The following is a 16,139-nucleotide window of genomic DNA, read 5'->3' as shown; positions in this document are numbered from 1 at the left end:
TGCATAGTCACCGACTCTAAGTATAGTATAACGTCTATCATCAGCAATACATTATCACCAGCTATTATCAATAGTCTGCTAGAGAAAGGTCATAAATTTTTTTTAGATCATTTTATTGCTTGTTTGCTGTCACGAGTTCAAGATGTTGCCGTCAGCTCTTTCTGCTATCTAAGCAGTCGAATGCAATTTTATTTATAAGTTTGATTTTTGCTAAGGCATCAAAAATTTTCATTAGTTAAATCTTACATGTCATTTGGTTTCAGTTTTTTTCGTAACGTTGAATCTTTTTGCTGTTGTTTATTTTAAGTTTTTCCATGAATATGATTCCAAGAGTCACAACCTCTGTCTCAAAAGTAAGTGTGAGAATCACACATCAATAAAAAATATTTTTCTTCTGACAGAGTATCATAAACATGTCGTTAAGCTCTTAAAAATATTTATAAAACACTTTTGTAAAATATGAAATAATAATATTTTTTCTGTAAAATATTTCATTCTGCTTTTTAAATATTATCTTCTTAGATTGCTTTGTATTATTTTTCATCTGCTAGTTGATAGCACCCTGAAAAAAAAGTTTATATAATTCCTAAAAATTTTAGCAATTGAGAATGGGAGAATTGTAAATTCTGGCATTGGTTCGAATCCCTTTAAAATGAAAAACGGTTCACTTTATTCATTCATCCAAAAACAAAACATCACGGAAGTTAAGTAAATAGAGATTTGATGAATTAATGAATGATGATATATTTGTTGAGTTCAATAAAACAATGCAAAAATACTTTCTTCAAAAGATTTTCTTTTACAAGTTCTGCATATTTGCAAAAGAAACAAAAATTACTTTAATTTTAAGCCATCCTAAAAGAGATTTCAGTAATTATTTATCTCTAGTTTAAAGATAATTGACCAAAAATAATGTGCACCCTTCTATAAACGTGTACTTTAGCTTATGCGAGAACAACGCGTTTAAACAAAAAATCTTGTTAATTTAATTGAATGGCATAGCAGATAGTTTTCGGTTTGGAATTCTAATCAATTGTTAAAACTAACGTGACAGCCGAATCGACCATAAAATTAGCATTATCGACCTCTCCGGTCTTCAGTTTAACGATTTCTTCCTTTCCAGTAGCCATTCTATTTTTTTTCTTTCAATCTAGAACATGTTAGAGCGAAACTTATATTTCGAATTCCTCTTTTACTCAATTATGTCTTTGATGCTGAATGGTAAATTCAGCTTGTTCTTTCTTCTTTTGTGTGTTTTGGTAAACATTCAAGAATGAAAAAAGAGTTTTGATACAAGTTAAGAAAAGAGTAAATGCACAGAAGCGGCAGAAATAAAAACTATTTTGGTAAAATGCAGTAATCGATATTCAAAAGAATAGATTTTCGAAATAAAGATTGATGAAAGAAACTGTTGTTCGGTTGAAGAATTTCTGAAACTTCTATATTTTACCTTATCGCTTGAATAATTAAACACATTATCGTTTGCATAAAATAAACGTCAGGTTTATTCAAATTTTACAATTGAGGGATGTAGTTCAGGCTTTGAATTTGTTACACTGCTAAATCTTTAAAAATGTTTTTTTTATTTATATTAGTCGCTAGTTTAGTTAGTTACGATAGTTTAGTTAGTTATTAATAAAGACTCGGAATCTCCCAAAAAATCTTACTTTATGGTGTTTTTCAAAGCTTTTTCGACAAGGAAAATTAATATATTTTTATCTAATATATCTTCAACTCAAAGTAAAACAATAAGTTTAAACTTAATATACCATTTTGTAGTATCTGGGCTTTAGAACAAACAAATCCTTTTATTATGTACAAAAAAAAACTTCTAAAGCTTTTTCGAGACCGATGTGGCTAGATTTTTTCAGCTTTAATCATTTGATCTTTGGCGCAGATGAGAAATTTATATATTTTACTGACTCTCTAATTACAAGCAAAAACTCATTTTTAGTACTTTTAATTATGAGAAACAGTAATAGTTAGTGAAAAAATCTGTTAGATCATTGGAATTATATTTGTACTAAAATATAAAAACCAACAAAAAAAAGAGTTTAATTTTTTTTCTTTCCTATTCAAAAATTCATCAATAATTTGTTTTTAAATATAAAAGAAATTTCAATGATGAATTACTATTTTTTTTATCTCTAAATAAGTACAAAATTGAGAAAGTATTGTTTGTAAGTGAGCCTTGTTTGGAAGATTCTAACTTTAACTAAGAAAAAGACATCGAAGTTTCATACTGTATTTCCTAACCTTAAATTATTAAAATGCTCAATATAATATTTTTCACCTATTTTGACCTAAGTTAATTCAAAACAATGAAAAAAGTGTGAAAGATAGGTTTAATAAAAATTCTACGTCAAAGGGTCAAAAAATTAACAATAATCCATCCAGCTGAACAAAGTGACCACTGAAAAAATTATAAAAGCTATGAATAATTCTCAAGTTTTGCAAATTTTGATATGCCCAAGAAATACCACGTCGGAGTAACTTTCTAAGCATTAAAAATAAATGAATAAATCACAATTTTCTTATCATAATTATGTTCTACGTAACGAAATACAGTAGTTGATAATACTAGAGCTTATTCAAAGCTTAATTGATACTTAATGATTTAGAAGTTCATATCATCAAAAAAGGGAAGATAAAAAATTCCTCAATTAAACAAATATTAGCTCAGAGAATTTTTAAAGTAATGATTTCGTCAAAAATTAAGTTTTTTTTTATAAATTTTAAGCATCTATTTTTTAATATATCGAAAAAGCTAGACACATTATCAAACATATAGATAACATTTTAGTTAAGATTTCACAACATTTCTGAAATCTCCAACTTATCACATCTTACTATTATATAAGCTAGTTCTTTTCAAAAAATATTTCTCTTTGCATATTTTCAATGTTTATCTTTATTAAATTTTCTTTTCCAAATAATATATTATTTCAAATATTTTATTTCTATACCATAGAAATAATAATTTTTCAGCTAAACCTATTGCTCATGATTGATTGTTTTCAGTTTTGTTTACATCTTCTTTCACTAAACCTATGTATCTATAATGTCACAGAATACATCAGGAATGCAAACATTCTTTTGAAATAACATACACATAAGGTATGTTATTTCACAAAAAATACCCTTTTTAGTAAAATATATGCTTCTACTATTAAGTCAAGAATGGTATTTTAATTAAATATTACATTGGAGGACATATTTTTTGTTGTATTTATATAAATATATGATTTTTCCTGATTCGGGTGGGGAGATTTTTAATCTAAAATTAGTTATGCTTCTAAAGCTTGAAATTTTTTGATTATGCTTTTGGTCCATTTTTTGTCCAAATATAAAAGCACAAAAGCATTATGCGTAAAAGGTAGTTGCGTAAATGTTGCAACACACTTCAAGGGGAGTTAAGGCATAGCATCAGGATTAAAATTGCATAAAAACTCATGACTAGAAATGTCATTATTCCTGTTATGACTCATTCAGAAGCACATTAAGAAACAGTTCATTTTAGGGATTTGCCCTTATGGGCGAATGACAGCATTTCTGGGCATGAATTCCTAGAAAATTTTAATTCTGATGATATTCCAAAACTCCCAGATGTTTTTTTAAACATTTATGCTACTCCCTGTTTTATATCATGTTTTCATGCTTATATATTTCGGCAAAATATAGTCAAATGTCATTTTAAACATAAAACTGTAGCTTGAAGAGAAAACCAATTGCAGATTTTGAAATAAGCGATACAAAAGAATCTAAGATATGTTAAAAATTCTTCTGCAACAGAAAAAAGAAGAATATAGGTACATCTACACTAATACAATCTCAATTCCCCAGTATATATGAACATGTCAACTTGATTATATCTAGGGGTACCTTTTCATAGTTGAAGGTAGACATCATCGATAACAAACGCCCTACATTGGTGACCTGCGGACGTGATATGACGAGACTAACGCATCCGAGACGTCCGCTTCAATTTGAACACGCCTACTTCGACAGATGGTCCAAATCGAACAGTTGACTTGCTGTTTGTGACAGTGACATTGACCTCCTCGAGCTGCTGCTTCTCAAGTCTCGATCACACACTACGGTCTGTACATACTCGACTGCTGATAGCAACACAGGAGCGACCACGCACACAATCGTGATCTCAATACATTGTTCTATTCAGTGATCTTATTACAGCTCTATCGGCTTCTCACAAAACAACAATGAATAAACTAGTGGTATCCATTTATTGAGTTCCATCATGGATGAAATTCTGGTGGTGGAGTATTGTAGTGTGTCTACCACTAGAATAAAACAATTCCAATTCACTAGTATATAAGACGTGTTAACTCGGTCTTACATTGGAGTACCTTTTCAAAGTTTTTTTTAATTATTTTTTTATTTTTTAATACCGTCGTTGAACAGCTGACCCAATTTTTGGGTCTATGACCACTAATGCTCAACTCCGTAGCTTTGTAATTGTGAGCCCAATCCAGAAGAAAAGGGAACTCCTGGATCAAGTATAGGAGGAAATTTGCCTTCGTGGAAGACTTTTTGATGGAACTAACCCGCATCTGCGTTACATGGAGAGGAAGACCACGAGAACCTCCCATGGTTAGCGTGATGGAAAAGGAAATCTAACCCATCATCCGTCTACCACTGAGGATATTTCAAATCAGCCCTGTGGTCGGTGCAAGCCGGATGCGGATTCGTACCAACCAGCTATTGCTGGGATTTGAACCCGGTTTGCCTCATTAGAATTCGAACGATCTATCCTCGGAGCCATCGAGGCTCTCTTTTCATAGTTGAAGACACCATGTTCAATAACACTCGCCCTACAACAAAATTATAATAATGCATATTCCAAAAAATCCATTCTTTATAGTAACTTTATATGCCTCTTTCCATAACAAATATACAACTCTATTCCTAATATTTGTTTGCTATTGCACAGAAATAATAGTTTTCCAGTGGAATCTATGTCTGATGATTGATCTGGTTCAAAACAAAAGTGACATTATTGACCAAGTAATCACACAGAAAAGCCCTTCCATTTCTCAAATTTATAGGACGGGTAAAAAACATCACTGTCATTTGTAAAGAAAGGAATTGTTATTCTCGGCGCTGCTCTATTTCAAGGTGTTGTTTATACAAGAAACTTTCTCTACACACTATTTTTACCGAGGAAAAAAATATTCATCGCTGAAATAAAACTTTTTACTTTAAAAAGATTCTGCTTTAAGCTCTGTGTTTCCTAATTTGAAAATAATTTACTTTAAATGATATTAATAAAATTTTAAATTGCTAAATCTCTCTCTTTTTTTATTACAATTGAGGTAAAATATTCTAATAAAATGGTAAAAAAAGTTTTAAAAAAATATTGCTTTAAAGATATATACATCTTTAAAGATTTTTCGTTATTCTGAGATTATTATCTCATATTTTGAGTTGCATGATTAAATAAGTAGGTAATTAAATATTTATAATAAAAAGTTGATAAATATTTTATTTTAAACTTAAGCATTTAGACAATTATGTTTATTTCAAAATTTAGAATCTAAATTCGAAAAAAAAGAGTAAAGTGCAAAGTTTTTTTTCTTTTTTTAAGTTGATTTAGGTTTTTTATTATTATTTTTATTTTCATCTTTTTTTTATTTTTTGAAGCTATTGTGTTGAAGCATGTAACCGAGAAAACAATGCCGTAAGCAATCTTTTACAATTTAAATATTAAATTATCGTATAATAATGCTTAGTAGCACAAATTTAAATGTTTAATTTCATGAATAACTATCTAAAAACTATGTTTTTCTCAAAATCTAGGGCCCAAATTAAAAAAATTCCAAAATCAGTTTTTTAGTTGCTTAAATTGCTTTTGAAGTTACTGCTCAATCAAGAACTGCAATAATGTATCAATTGTCTTAACGTTAAAAACAATTTAGCAAGCAAACTTCTAATATTTAAATATTAAATTGATAGTTAATAAGCACAATTTGACGTTTTAATATTTTGTTTCGAGAATAATCATCAGAAAATTAAGCTTGTTTTTAAATCTAGATCCCTTAACTCGAAAAATATGCTAAATCAGTTTTTTTAAATGCTTAAATTTCTTTTGAAGTTATACTGTCTGATCAAGAAATAGTAACGTTAAAGAAAAAAAAACTTCGTAAGCAAAGCTGAAATATTAATTAATGCTAAACTGATGATCAATCGACACAATTTGACATTTAAATGTTTAATTTTAAGCATAGTCTTTAAAAATCGTGTTCTTTAAAAAACATGTTCTTTAAAACAATTTCGTAAGCAATTTTGTATTAGTTAAATATTAAATTGATGGCTAATAGGCGCGATTCGAAGTTTTAGTATTTTATTTTAAAAATAATCATCAAGAAATTAAGTTTGTTTCTAAGTCGAGAGCCTAAACTCAAAAAAAATATATAAAACCTGTTTTTCATTTGCATAAATTGCTTTTGAAGTTGAGATTTCTTTTGAAGTTATTATCTTATCAAGAACTGGTAACGTTGAAAAGAATTTCATAAGTATACATTTAATATTTAGATATTAAATTTGTGATTAATCGACTCTGAAAAAATTTTCTTTTAAGTCTAATCCTTAAGAAACATGTACTTAGTTTCTAAATCTAACCTAAACTCAAGAATTTATCCTAGATACTAAGTTTATTTATTCTTTATTTATTAATTTTTGATGAAAACTAAACTGTCGTATGTAATTGAAATTGTTAATTTAGTAACTACCTCCGAAAAAAACCAAGATAATATAACTTAATTCAGTAAACTTATCGTGCATCTGAATAATCCAAAAATGTGTTTGAAAAAATAAAAAATAGCTATCATTTGCGGTAATTTCAGAAATCTACTCATTTTTTTTATTCCAAGAACCATTTATAACAAATAATTCCGCTTTCAAAGAAATAATTAGCGCAAAAATTAAACTCTTTATAAATTTTATGCCATTTAAAAAAAAATTCGGTAGAAAATAGAGGTGGTTCGTTGTAAAAGGTTTAATATTATTTAAAAAAAGATCTGATTTGTTGTTAGGTTTTAATAGAAAGATAAAGCTGATTGAGCAATAATAAATTACAACAGATTAACAAACAATAATAAATAAAACCAGGTTTATATAAATAAAGCTAAATCTTTATATACTGAGTAAAAAGTACTGTTAAAACTACTAGAACATGGTATAACTTACCGACTTTCTGGCTCGATAATCATAACAAACAGCTCGGTAATTTTTACCGAAGTGCTTTGGTAATGACTTTGGTAAAATCAACAATAACCACTCTAGTGCAACTTAAATAAAGTACTACTACTTAGTTACAAAACCATTTCCTTTAGGTTTCTTTTCCCCCTTTAGAATCTTCTTGAATAAGATTGTTTCAACTTTTATTTGACTGATAAAGTAACCGATTTAGTTCTAAAATTTAAATTATTTTAGAAAAAATATTTTTAGGATACATTAATTATTTTTGAAAGTGCATTAAAATCGGATATATGCAAAAATGTTTTTTTTCTACTGAAATTATAGGAACAAACTAATTTTTTTACATACCTCCCCCGAGAAACATAAAAATGTTTTAAAAGTAAAGAAAAATAGGAAGACACTTGTAATTAATCGTAAATTCCTTTAATACCTTCCTCGTATTAAATGAAATATATATTAGAACACTTATCAATGTTTCACACCGTATCAGGTGAAATGAAATCATTTTCAACATGAAAAAGGTGTTAACCGTTTGACATGTTTCGACCTGTCTTGTGCAGATGTTACCCTTTTCAAAATCGAAGAGTCGAGAAGTTCGAAGATATTAGATACTGATACGCTTAGCCCTAAGTCGTAAAAAATCGTTGGCCCACTCTTTCACCTTAATGCTTGACGACAGAAATAATCCATGAGCCACTCCAATGATTGATATTAATGGAGATATTAAAAAAAAAGAAAAGCTGAAGATTTATTTCAGTCATAAAGAAAAGATAAAAAACTGTTCTTATCCTTCGAAGGTTTGGTGTTTTTCCTGCAGCTAAAATATAACTACTTGCGACAAAACTAAAGGCGTGAAACTCTGAAAGATGGACCTGCTTCTATCATTTTTGGGGAAAAAGTTGGTAGTTTAGAAAATATGATTTACAGTAAAAGCACGATGTAACGAGTATGGCATATTGCACCATGTTTCGAAGTTGTTGCCGAAGTGCTAATTTTCAAAAAACGAAAGTTGTGTATTTACAGTAAGTTTAGAATTACTAGCTTTCCGACACTTCAACAGACATTATTTTTACGGGAATTCCCTTTTGTGAGGAATATTATTCGTATATGAGGATTGACAATTATATTAAAGGCGTAATGTTCTGAAAGATAGACCTGCTTCTGTCATTTTTGGGGAAAAAGTTGGTAGTTTAGAAAATATGATTTACAGTAAAAGCACGATGTAACGAGTATGGCATATTGCACCATGTTTCGAAGTTGTTGCCGAAGTGCTAATTTTCAAAAAACGAAAATTGTGTATTAACAGTAAGTTTAGAATTACTAGCTTTCCGACACTTCAACAGACATTATTTTTAGGGGAATTCCCTTTTGTGAGGAATATTATTCGTATATGAGGATTGACAATTATATTAAAGGCGTAAAGTTCTGAAAGATGGACCTGCTTCTGTCACTTTTGGGGAAAAAGTTGGTAGTTTAGAAAATATGATTTACAGTAAAAGCACGATGTAACGAGTATGGCATATTGCACCATGTTTCGAAGTTGTTGCCGAAGTGCTAATTTTCAAAAAACGAAAATTGTGTATTTACAGTAAGTTTAGAATTACTAGCTTTCCGACACTTCAACAGACATTATTTTTAGGGGAATTCCCTTTTGTGAGGAATATTATTCGTATATGAGGATTGACTATTACATTAAAGGCGTGAAATTCTGAAAGAAAGACCCGTTTCTGTCATTTTTGGGGGAAAAATTGGTAGTCAAGAAAATATGATTTACAGTAAAAGCACGATGTAACGAGTATGGTATATTGCACCATGTTTCAAAGTATTTGCCAAAATGCTAATTTTCAAAAACGAAAATTGTGTATTTACAGTAAGTTTAGAATTACTAGCTTTCCGACACTTCAACAGACATTATTTTTAGGAGAATTCCCTTTTGTGAGGAGTATTATTCGTATATGAGGATTGACTATTGTATTAAAGGCGTAAAGTTCTGAAAGATAGACCTGTTTCTGTCATTTTTGGGTAAAAAGTTGGTAGTTTAGAAAATATGATTTACAGTAAAAGCTCGATGTAACGAGAATGGCATATTACGCTATGTTTCGAAGTTGTTGCCAGAAGGCAAATTTTCAAAAAACGAAAATTGTGTATTTACAGTAAGTTTAGAATTACTGGCTTTCCGACACTTCAACAGACATTATTTTTAGTGGAATTCCCTTTTGTGAGAAATATTATTCGTATATGAGGATTGACAATTATATTAAAGGCGCAAAGTTCTGAAAGATAGACCTGTTTCCGTCATTTTTGGGGAAAAAGTTGGTAGTTTGGAAAATTACAGTAAAAGCTCGATGTAACGAGAAAGGCATATCACGCCATGTTTCAAAGTTGTAGCCAAAATGCTAACTTTCAAAAAACGAAAATTGTGCATTTAGAGTAAGTTTAGAATTACTAACTTTCCGACGCTTCAACAGACATTACTTTTAAGGGAATTCCCTTTTGTGAGGAATATTATTCGTACATGGGTATTGACAATTATATTTATTTTTGTAATCACGTATGACATGTGGGAAACGGACATCATTTCATCCTATTCCCTCCTCATAATCTTATACTTTATAATCTTGATTATAAAGCAAACATGTAGGCCACCACCGGCCAAGTTACTTTCCGCCATAAAAAACGAAAAAAGTTTACTATTGTTAGGAATCCTGCCACCACGCTTCATAAGAATATACCTTTTGTTGTATTTTTACTCAGAGATGCTCAAAATAATTTAAAAAAACGGAAAATGGCTCCCAACTAAAATTTGCATATATTTGACAAATGCTGTTACTTTTTAAAAGGTTTAGCATGACTAAACTATAACATAGTTGCGAATTATATAAGCCTTTGAATTATTTAGAAACAATGGTGGATAAAAACCTAATAAATCGAATTTATTAAACCAAGAATCACACATTAAAAACACTACCCCTCGAAAATATTTATCCGCTGTTCGGAGCAAGTTGACATCTCTGCATGCTTACCACACTCATTTATTACCCATTTTGACACTATTGTAGTTGAAATCATCAAACAATAATGACAACTTTATTAAAAAAAACTAAAAGGTATATTAAGTGGAAATTCATGTTTCATGTTTGTTTTTTATTGCAATTTTGACATAAAATATATACAAGATGCTTATAATAACAATCTTGCAATAACGATGATTCCATCTAGTGTTGTGAATTGCTCTTACTGTTATAGTAATCGAAGAGTAAAAGCAGGTCAGGCTTATAAATTGTAAATATGTATCATTGTATATCATTGTAAATATGTATGTAAATATGCATAAATTGTAAATGTAAATTCTAAATACGTATATCTTTTACGAAGTCTAAATTATTTGTTTTCAAATTGCACTAAAAAGTATTATTGTCTGATTTCAGTTTCTAAAATGTCTAAGAAATTTAAAAATTATATATTATAAAACCTAAGGATTTAAAACACAGTATTAAGCATTGATGCAAGGAAAGACAATATACATTAAATAATATTACACGGAAATTATATTGGGTTTTTATGTAAAGATTTCGTAGCTCAGGTTATGTGAAAAACTTGTTTTGAAGATAATCAACTAAATGAAGTATAATACAGACAAAACTTGTTATAGATAACTCTTAAAATATTATTTCGTTATCGATGCAAATGTTTACGATTTTGTGTGGCATTTTATTTTTAAAGGTGTATCGAGACTTAGTTTTTCTTATTTAGGTTATTATTATGAAATTGATGGATTTATAAATTAAATTTATAAGATTGACTCTGCACATAAATAAATCGTACACGTAAATAAATACATTATAATCATATAATGATGAGCTTGAGATTAGGAAATTCAATTGTTATTTAATTTTAATCTTCTTACTACTAGGGAAAATCATTGTCGGGAAAAAAAATTAGCAGTCTTTTTTTTGTGCACGAGATATGTTTCCAATTCAGTATTACCCCTCAAAAATTATGGGAGATAAAAAAAACTGTGGCTTGGGATATACTTGATTAAAGTAAAACATGATGGTATCTTTTGGTGTACAAACTTTAAAATTACCAAGATAAATTGGAGAAAACAACTAAACAATGATGCATTTTACTCTAATCATAAGAATCATTAAATTTCAAGATTCTTTTTTTAAGGAAAATTGTATTATTAAAGCAGTTTGAAGTGATAATGTTAAATACAAACCGACGAAGTTTGATTTAGATATGTATAGACCAATAGTAATTTAATTTGTTTTTGTTTACATACAAAATGAGGAAGTTGTTGGTACAGTAGCATCCTTGCATAACAAAAATCTATTCAAGGATGTTTTAGTTGTAACGGCTCTTTCAATATTACGTAGATTACTGTTAGATGAGTCTTATAGTTTTGCGAAAGATGTATTATTTACTTTTGCTATAAAATAGAAGTACTGTCTACGCAAAATCTTTCCCAATCAGCCCTCAAAACAAGCATTGCTCAATTTTTCAATGACTATATAATTTAAACGACTTTTCAATGACTATATAATTTAAAGCAGGGAAGGAACGATCTTAAGCGATAGAGAAGAGGTGCTGAACAGATGGAATGAACACTTTGACCATCTGTTGAATGGTGATGAGGAAGAAGACGAGATAGCAATAGACAATTTACAGATGCATAACCAAGAAATGGTTACACCTCCAACGTTGGAAGAGGTCATCATGGGAATTGACAAATTAAAAAACAATAAAGCTCCTGGCCCTGACACCATACCATCTGAATTAATAAAAGGTGGGGGAATGGAGGTTGCGAAGAAAATATATGATCTATTACTAATTATATGGGAACGGGAAGTAATCCCAGAGGATTGGAAAATTAGTTTGACTTGTGTAATTCATAAAAAGGGAGATGTTCTTGAATGCTCAAACTATCGAGGAATTAACTTACTTTGCACGAGCTATAAGGTATTCTCAAATATTTTATTCAATAGACTTACTATGTTTTCAGAGGGAATAATAGGAGAGTATCAAAGTGGTTTTAGAAGGGGAAGATCAACTACTGAGCAAATTTTTACCATTCGGCAGATATTGGAGAAANTTAAATTTCGACCATCAGGTAAGAAGGCTTGTATGAAAAGTAAAAAAAATTGATAAGCACAATTAATTTATTCATATAATATTTTGAATGTTCTCTCCTTTTACACCAAGCATGGCAACCTAGAGGATAGAGCACTCGCCTCCCAATAACTCAGATACCAGCGATAACTGGGTGACACGAATTCTGCTCCCGGGTCAAACCGGCCACAATGCTAAAGTAGTAAAATATCCTCAGGGGTAGACAAATCATTGGTTAGAATTCCTTTGACATCGAACTAACTTTAGGAGGTCTTCGTGATTTTCCTCTCCATGTTACAGAAATGCGGGTAAGTTCCACATATTCTTCTTCCAGAAAACTAGTTCATCCCAAAACTTGATCCAGGTGCTCTGGTTTATGTCTGCCTTCTGGGTTGAAATCAAAATTACAAGGCTATGGAGCTTCGTTAACCAAAAAATGGGTAGGTTGCTCAAAACCGGTTATGAAATAAATTGACAGGTGCATGTCCAAAACGTGTTTGCTAGTTCAACTATTACATGGAATCTTTTTTTCTAGATCTATTGAAACATTATGGTGTGCTATGTCTGCTCAATTTATGTTTGTTTAATTTAATTGAAAGCCGTTTCCCTGAGATTTCTTTGCAGCACAATCCTTACTTCTTTCTCAGTCTCTTCGATATTATTTCCATATTCGATATTATATTATTTATTCTCTTTTTCAATTATTTCCTCTGCAATGAAATAGTGGGAACCGATTTAACAAAACATGAAAATTGCTTTATTGGGTGAAACATGAGTTCTTAAATTGTATATTTCGTTTTCTGCCACGATCCCTATAACACGGATATTTAAAATTACCCTAATTAAACTCAATTAAAATCTGTTCTGGTTGAGGCATGGCAATGAAACTTGATATATGTGTAGGCCATAGAAAATCTACAATTGAAAAATTAGTTCATATTTCAGTTAACAGGTGGAGCTTATTTTGGATGAGAAAGTAGTGACGAACATTGTCACAGTTCTTGGAAGACAAAAATCAGTACTATATTCATAATTCAGAGCAATGTTATTTCAGAAGAAAGAACGAACTTTTTTCTGATCAGAGCCACAGCAATCTGCATATTGTACTTGCATTACCGCTGTCATGTTGTTGCAATAGATCGAGAAACTCAATGCGCTGCTGTTGAAAACTCGATAATTTTGTGTTTTCGCTGGATAAAAATGGAATACGCATTGAGTTTATGCTATGATTAAATAAAGTTTTGCATCTCCAAAGTAGAAAATCTTGGTTGTCTAAATTTGAATTAGTTTCTAATGCATATTGCTTTTCTCCGTAGACTGTATAACGTGTGTATCAAATTTTATTGCCATCCGTCAATTAGAACAGACTCTACATGGATATAAATAAACCCTTAATTACATTTACCCCCCGCCAAGTTTCGTGACTAAACCAAAGTGAACTCGATAATAGTCGAAACAGGATGACATTAATTATAATCACTTTACATTATTAAGATGGAAGGGATTTCAAGAGCTCTTAGAACAAATAAACGTTTCTAATGTGTACCGTTTGTAGACTATAAGAACATTAAAAAAGCCGAGAGATGATCTGCATTTACTTCCTGATATGGAGTAATGATCACATTTGTGCAACTGCAATTGCATCTTAAGAACTGAAATATTTTATAAATTGCTTAAGGAACAAGGTTCATTTCTGATCATCAAATAAACCTTGTTCATTTAAGAATTCATGTTCAGTTAAAAAAAAAACTTGTACATTAAAGAAATGTTTTTTCTTAAATAAAACTAATCAATTAATCATTGTTTACGACTATATAAGCAAGGAAACATTGCTTATTAGAAAAACATAGTTGAGTAAAAAAAATTTACTCAATGAAAAATGTGTCTATTAATGAAAATTTAAGAACGAAACTTGTTCTTTACCGGAAATATTTTTATTGGTGAAACTTTATTCATTCATAAAAAAAACTTATTTATTAAAGGAACCTTGACCATTGAGGAATTTAGGTTTATTAAAAAAATCGTGCTTGCTAATGAAACTTTTTTCGCGAAGTAAATCTTATCATAAAAAGAACCTTGTTTTTTTAGAAAGTCTTGTTCAAATTATATTGCTTAAAAGAATAATCATTGTTAGGATCAAATAATCACATTCTTGTAATATTAAAAGTTGAACCCTATATTAAAAAAAAACCCTTAAATATTCAATTTGAATTTAAAATACATAACTTTAAAGCAATTAAAAAAAATCAATTATTTTTCCCATCAGATTTACAGCTGTTCACACAGAAATATAAAGCAAGATATATATTTTTTTAAGAATAAAAGATAATGCTTGGAGAAACATGCCTTATCTCTTTTATGTGTCTGTCACCACAATTCTTGAAATATTTCAATGACTATGAAGTTGTCTAAAGAATTGAAAGGTCAATACGTGGAAAAAATAGTGCTGAGCTTATACGTCAATCCGGGCTGTTAGCACACACTGCAAACTTAGCTGAAAGCCTATATCTTCAAAAATAAAGAAAACTAATGCACTTTCGGGGGACATTCAAGATGTAACTGAAAGAATAAATTCTTTTAAGCTTACGGTTATTTATGCTGACACTTTATGTCAAATAAAATGATTTTGCTGCATTTTTATACGATTATATACTTAGAACTTGCTTTTCTAAAAGCAAGTAAATATTTCTGCTTTTCTCCTTACTAACCGAATTCATTCGTCTGCAGAAAAATGTAATAATGACAGCACAACACTGCAATTTATTAGAGTATAACATAGTAAATTTTTCTAAAATGTTTAAAAGAATGAGGTTAAGGGATGAATCATCATATTTTAAGATTTGAAAATATACTGGTTGAAAGAAATTAAATACATTTTACTTATTTTCGCATGCTTTGATGACTGTTGTTTTTCACACTGTAAAAGTTCCTGATTAATAAATTAATAAGTTCTGTAAAAAATTGAATTAATGCTTAAAGTACCGGTACTTTGGGTGCTTTCCGTAAAACCCGTTTTTACCGTAAAGTATTATACCATAATGTTAAAATAATATTGATTTGACTAGAATAATTCAGTGATTTTACAGTTTATTATTACTGTAAAAAATTACGGCATATCAGATTTTTTTCTTTCATATCATGACTGGGTAAAAAACTATTTTTGCGGGAACATGTGACTTTATTCGGATTTTACGGTAAAAATTACAGGCAAGTCAGAATTTATTTTTTTTACAGTAATTTTATCCCGGATTTTTTAGAGTGTATATTTCATCGCAGTGCAGAGCATTCTTAGATAGAAATAGAACCTTTCTGGTACATATGCAACACAAACCAACGTTTTGAAAGGCTCCCCTAAATACCTAAAATATCATAAATGTTAATTATTTAACAATATTATTTTATAACTTATACAAGATGGTTCGCAGTGGCCGCTTAAGACAGAATCTTTACTAAGAGTGTATAAACATTTGAAATCGCGAATTAATATCCACGCAACAAAGAAACAATAAAGCTATTGATATTTAATCAATCACTCTTAAGAAAGTAAGAACTGAAATCAACATTATCTGTATCTTTTGCTTGATGAAACTATGTGGTTGTTCCTAATACCTTCTATTTTTAGTCCTGCTTTCCTCGGTACTGATTTGATAGATTTGGCGGAGTTCTTGTTTTTCTGGGCTAAAAAATAAATTTTCAATCCCAATGCGTGCATTTTTTTATTTGACTTTATTTATTTATATATATATATGGGTCATTCTCACAAAAACAGTCATTTTCATGTCCCCAGTATTAGTTGTTGAAAACAAAAC

At 29.7% G+C, this 16,139-nt stretch overlaps 1 protein-coding gene across 4 annotated transcripts in view; it reads left to right on the top strand.

Annotated features, from left to right (window-relative positions):
* The window catches only part of LOC107456032 (protein qui-1), a 224,791-nt gene that overhangs the window by 72,557 nt on the left and 136,095 nt on the right, over positions 1-16,139 (top strand). The window lies entirely within an intron of this gene.

The sequence above is a fragment of the Parasteatoda tepidariorum genome, chromosome 5 (assembly GCF_043381705.1).
Source record: "Parasteatoda tepidariorum isolate YZ-2023 chromosome 5, CAS_Ptep_4.0, whole genome shotgun sequence".
Classification (NCBI taxonomy): domain Eukaryota; kingdom Metazoa; phylum Arthropoda; class Arachnida; order Araneae; family Theridiidae; genus Parasteatoda; species Parasteatoda tepidariorum.
The sequence above is the reverse complement of the archived record's forward strand: the minus strand, read 5'-3'. Positions and strand labels throughout refer to the sequence as shown.